Below are 6,432 nucleotides of genomic sequence, written 5' to 3' on the forward strand. Positions count from 1 at the left end.
ATGCAGAGGAGGCGCCCGCAACAGAATTTGGAGCGCCCTCGTGCTCGTAGTGGAGTACGCCTGGACCAACGCTAAAAGCGGGGCCCTTTGTACGGAAACCAGTCGAGCACGTAATCCCGAGTGGGGACTGTCGGTCCACCACACAGGGGACGCGTACGTGAGGGCCGGCAAGACTACCTGTGTGTAAAGTGCTCTCAGCTGGCCGGGAGCCGGCGTGCCACTGAGCCGCAGGAACGTGCTAAGGCGTGCAGAGAGCATCTCGGCGCGCTCTTTGAGCAAATCCCCGTGAGCTATGAAGGACAGGGTGCGGTCGAAGACAACGCCCAGCACTCTAACGGAGGGCCTGAATTGCAGGCGGGCTCCGTCGAGGCGAATGGCGGGAGGTGTGCGTCCTATACTCCCTCGAGAAATGAGAAGGCACACCGTCTTCTCCCTGCTGATAGAGACCCTTGCCCCCTTCGCCCACGAGGCTACTCGGCCGAGTGCCTCCTCCGCGAGAGCCGTCAGCTGCTTCCTGCAACTGCCAGGCACAATGACGACAACGTCGTCTGCGTAGGCCTGGAGCGACACACCCTCTGGCATCGGCAGCTCGAGCACACCACGCACAACTATGTTCCAGAGGAGCGGTGACAGCGGAGATCCCTGCGGGCTCCCCAAGGTGGGACGCGCAACCGCGTCGCCCGCATGAGAGCGGAACACCACCTCACGGTCCGATAGAAAGGACCGGAGCAGGGCGCAGAGGTTTCTCGGACATCCCCATTGTGCGAGAGAACTGAGCACAAGGGGATGCCATACACTGCCGAAGGCGCCCCTGAAATCGATCGAAATTAGTATGGCGTGGAGGCCGTCTGCGCGGAACCCTCGTAATTTAGAGACTAAAGCGTAAAGCGCCTGTACGGCGCTTCGCTGTCTGGTGAAGCCGAATTGGTTTGGATGGAGTAAATTTTGGTGGGCCATGAAGTGGTAGAGGCGACCATAGAGAAGACGCTCGAGCACCTTGCCTAACACCGAGTTCATGACGATGGGACGATATGAAGTGTCTGCGTGTTGTGGTCTGCCAGGTTTGTGTATGAAAATGATGCGGCCCTTTCGCCAAGCCACCGGGAAATGGCCGAAGCGAAGGGCCGACGAGAACACTGTTATGAAGAAGTGAGGGTGTTGTGTCCAGAGTGTAGTGACGACACGCGGTGTGAGGCCGTCGAGGCCCGACGCCGTGCCCTTCTTAATGCGAGAGACCGCCATGTCTACCTCGCCGTAAGTGAAGGGCACGTCCTCGGGGACGCCCAGCGCAGTGTCCTGTGCCAATGATCTTATGTGCGTGTGCTGTGGTAAGTCTGATGTGATGTCGTCTGTGGCAACGTGAGCAGTGTGTTGGCGGTTTCGAGTAGTGATGTTGTTAGTGTTCCGTCTGGTCGCTGTATTGGTGGCAGTGTGAGTGGTGCACGTAAGCGCTGGAAAGCAATTTTGAAAGGCCGGCCGAATACTCCGCTCTTAATAAAATCTCGGGCTAACGTCTGTGTGTCTATGTGGCGTGCCTCGTCGATGTGTTGTCTGCAGACGCGGAGAGCAGTGTAATAAATGTGTCCGTAGTGTTGTCTAATTGGGTTGTGTTTTGTGCGTTGGTAGCGTCGTCGCAGTGCACGCACATGTGATCTTTTAGATGTAAGTTGAGGTGTCCACCACGACGCAGGGAGATGTGTTTGTGTTGGTGCGGGTCTGAGGGATGAGTGTTTCTTGCGTGATTTGTCAATGATGAGGTGTAATTTGTCAATGATTGTGTCAATGGCGTCCGCCGAAGCCAAACGGACGCCGGCCACCGCATCGAAAAATGGATCCTGTGACATGTCATGTAGTAGTCGTGTAGTTCCTCTGTATGTAAGTCTGCGCTGTCTGGATGTTGAACGTGTTCCGAATATAACTTCAATATATGGCACGGAGCACGGAGGCGCGATGAAGGAAAGAATGAAAAGCTTATGCACACCTTTCTTCGTCCTCCAGTTCCTCGTGGTTTTTGTGGCTGGGACACCAGCGGCTGGCCACCAGGTTGAAAATGCTTCACTGGCGGACGGATCTTGCGACGCCGCCTGTGCTCCAGAACCGCCATTGCTGCCAAATGATTTCGCGGCTCAGTCCGAATCCACCACACGCCCCCTGGACCTCCGACACTGCGCAGCCGCAACATCGACGTCATCACCCTCAGAACGGATAAAGCCGGGCATCGAGCATTCACTCGTCAGTGGGCACGGAGGCGCGATGAAGGAAACAATGAAAAGCTTATGCACACCTTTCTTCGTCCTGCAGGTTAGTTATCTTTCCAAATTACCATTTCCCTGCTTGAAGTCAGACGACCGCTTTGTCATCGTTCTTCCGTGCCCAGAAGCAGTATTCTTGCCCTTGTGCTCATTGTTACTCCTTCTCAGTGGGGACGTCGAGAGTAATCCTGGTCCTGATGATCTTGCTCAGATTTTACGAACCATGAAGGAAATGAACGAACGTTCCAAAAGAGAGGAAGTAGCGCAAAACACTATGTTGGAAAGTATGTCGGAGCTCAAGCTACAGCAGCAATCCGTTTCAGAAGCGATGTCAGATATAAAAGAAAGATTGCAAAAAGTGGAAAATCAGACATCAGTTTTCGAGCACTGGCAGCAGGACATGAACGCTTTGCGTGCCACAGTAGAGCGCCTCGAGAATGAAAATATCGCACTTCGATCCCGTCTTGATGACGGAGAAGACCGATCTCGGTGGAACAATGTGGTTTTCTATGGTATATCTGACAGCGCAGAAGAAACGTGGTCTGAGTCGCAGGAACAACTTCTAGATTTAATAAACAATACCATGAACACTGATATCAGTCAGTCAGACATTTCGCGCGCGCATAGAATTGGGCGTTTCGTAACCGGGAAAACCCGTCCGCTTGTAGAAAGTTTTGAAAACTACAGAACAAAAGAACTAGTCTTTTCAAAACGTGATCTGTTGAAGAATACAGGAAAAGGAATGAGTGGAGACTTCTGCCAAGCCACGCGCAATATCAGAAAAAAATTAATAGAGTATGGTAAATCCAAGGGCAGCACATCTTTCAAACTTGGGTATAAAAAAATTTCTGGGTGGAAAATGCTACACATATGACGAGAATCGGGGTACTATCTGCGAAACCGGTAATTCCTCTGAAGACACAACTGAAGACACAGTTGGAACACTACTGAAAACTCAAGCGAGGCTCATGACCGACCTCTCTGGTCTGGTCGCGCGCGATCGAAAAGATAGAACCACGAGAGGGGAGGCGCTTCGAAAAGCTTCGACTACTCTCTCCTGTACTCGAACATTCGTAGTCTTTATCCCAAAAAGGATGAGTTATGCGCTATGATCGATGACTGCAACGCTGATATCATTGTATTAACAGAAACTTGGCTAAATAGCAAAATAACGAATAATGAATTGTTTAAATGTGAAAAGCGGTATGTTGTCTTCCGGAGTGACCGAACAGGCAGAGTTGGTGGCGGTGTCCTAATTGCTATTAATGAGTGCTTTCTAGTACCTATTGCTACGAATTTAGAGCTAATCTGGTGCTGCATAAATCTTAATTTTAAAAAAGTAATCCTAGGTGCATGTTACCGATCCCCCTCGACGGACACATCATTTTGCGATAACCTACACGTTTCCTTAAATCAGATTATCACCCGTTTCCCTGCAGCTGAAATCTTGCTCTTAGGCGACTTCAATTTTCCGAATATTGTCTGGTCACATAACAATACCTTTTCTACCCCTTCGTCCGCTGAATCCAACTTGTTTCTTTCCATTTGTTCAGACTTCAGCCTATCACAGATTGTTAGTCTTCCCACACGTGTAACGCAAAACACATCATCACTGCTTGACCTTATTCTTACGTCATCAGCGGATAACTTATCCGCGGTTTCACACCTGCCTGGGCTGAGCGATCATGATATATTACACTTCACGCTAACTGTGACTCAAACAAAAATTAGCCGACAGAAAAGAAAATTTCGTGATTATAACAAAGCTGATTACACCACCATCAACAGTGAACTCTGCTCATTTTTAGATGTTTTTTTGCCGCTCTGTCAGGATCGACCCATGGAAACTAACTGGCGCATGTTCAAAGAAAAAATTTCAGAATTAATCAGCCGACACGTCTCCCTTCGAACCGCCTACGCCAACAGTAAAGCCCCTTGGTATAACACATACTTAAACAGGTTATCCAACAAAAAAAGCGTTTATTCCGTTCAGCTAAACAGTCTTCAAAACCGACAGCTTGGCTAGCGTACAAAAAAGCGGCAAAATCTTATAATACTTCCTTAAGGTCAGCTAAATTTTCATTTTTGAACACTACTCTTCCACAATTATTAAAGACTAATCCAAAACGTTTTTGGAATGTTATACGAGGAAGTACTAATAAGGACGGCTTATCACTACTCACAAGTTCCGGGGAATCAGTACCGCCTCACCTTTGTTCCAAAGTACTTAACGACACATTCGTTCAGTCATTTTCATCCCCTGTGCTTACCAATCAGATGCCAGCTATAAATACTACCAATTATCACCTCATGGAAACCATAATATTTGAAGCAACTGGCATCAAAGCCATAATAAACAAATTAAAACCCAAACTATCTTGTGGAGTCGACGAGATCAATGTTAAATTTTTGCAACATACCGTGGAATACTGTTCAATCATACTACAGTGCATTTTTTCTCAGTCGTATAACTCTGGCAGTATTCCTCATGATTGGAAAACTGGAAAAGTAATCCCCATCCACAAGTCAGGTCCAACACATAATCCGCTCAACTACAGGCCCATTTCCCTTACATCCGTACCATGTAAAATTATGGAACACATTATATACACGCATCTAGTTAACTTTCTTGAAGATAACTTTTTTTCCAGTGTGCAGCATGGATTCCGTAAAAATTTCTGCTGTGAAACTCAGCTAGTCTCTTTCACTAATGATTTGCATGCCTATCTAGACTGTGGTTTTTCAATTGATTGCATATTCCTCGATTTCTCCAAAGCTTTTGACAAAGTTAACCATACACTACTTATTCATAAACTAAGCTTCCTAAACATAGACCCTGCAATAATTGACTGAATTAATGCTTTCCTCGCATCCCGCGTTCAGTTTGTAACCACTAATGAAGTGAACTCACCCTCGGTCCCAGTTCAATACGGCGTTCCGCAAGGGTCGGTTCTAGGTCCTCTCTTATTCCTGATTTATATAAATGACTTACCTTCTCACGTTTCTTCCAAAATTTGTCTTTTTGCAGACGACTGTGTGTTATACCGTAAACTAACTGATGCTTCAGATGCTTTATTAATTCAGAATGACCTCAATAATATTGTGGAATGGTGTAATACATAGTGCATGGAATTAAACATTAACAAATGCAAATCAATGAGGGTATCTCGCACTAACCACATAAGTACCACTTATATGCTTAATAACGTCTCATTAGAATCGGTGACATCATACCGGTATCTTGGAGTTCTCATTACCAATAATCTATCTTGGAAATCGCATGTCAGTTATATCACTTCTAAAGCCAGTAGCACACTTGGATATATACGCCGTAATTTCCGCCTTGCACCATCATCATTAAAATTACTATTGTACACAACTTACATTCGTCCACAACTTGAATACGCGTCATCTGTCGGGGATCCCGGTCACGTAACACTCATACATTCTCTTGAGGCAATACAAAATAGCTCAGCCCGGTTTATCTTAAACAACTACCAAAGAACCGCTAGTGTTACTAATATGAAAACCTACTTACAACTACCACTTTTATCGACACGAAGAAAGCTATCTCGCCTGTCTCTCTTTCATAAAATATACCATCATAACACAACCTTGCGCTATCTTTGGGTTCAACCACCGTCATACATTTCAACTCGCCGTGACCACAGCAAAAAGATACATATTCCACACTCAAATACGCTTGCATATTCATACTCGTTTATTCCTCGGACAAGCAATGACTGGAATAACCTACCAGCATCACTAACAAGTATATCTGAAATTGAGAACTTTAAATCAGCATTACACAGTTTCTTTTCATAGCTAGTGCTCATATCATCATCATGGCTGTTATAGATGGTGTTCATATTCCCAATACGACTGTTTGTTTATTATGAACTGCATTCCTTGTTTATTATTTGTTTTCCTTGCCATATTTTTCTGTATTTATTAACACCGTTACTTATGTCGTAGTTTACTCTTTGTACCTTTGTTCATTTTCATTCTTTTTGTATGCTTACTTTCGTTTTTGTACTGGTTTTACAGAGTTTGTGTATATTTTTTACTAATAACTTTTTTGTGTAAATTGTGTATGCCTCTGCATCCGCCCCTCCCCTCTATAATGTACATTTGTACCCTGAGGGTATAATACATAAATACATAAACATAAATAAATGTG

This window comes from Amblyomma mixtum, chromosome 2, assembly GCF_055824585.1.
Source record: "Amblyomma mixtum isolate Tamu chromosome 2, ASM5582458v1, whole genome shotgun sequence".
Lineage (NCBI taxonomy): Eukaryota > Metazoa > Arthropoda > Arachnida > Ixodida > Ixodidae > Amblyomma > Amblyomma mixtum.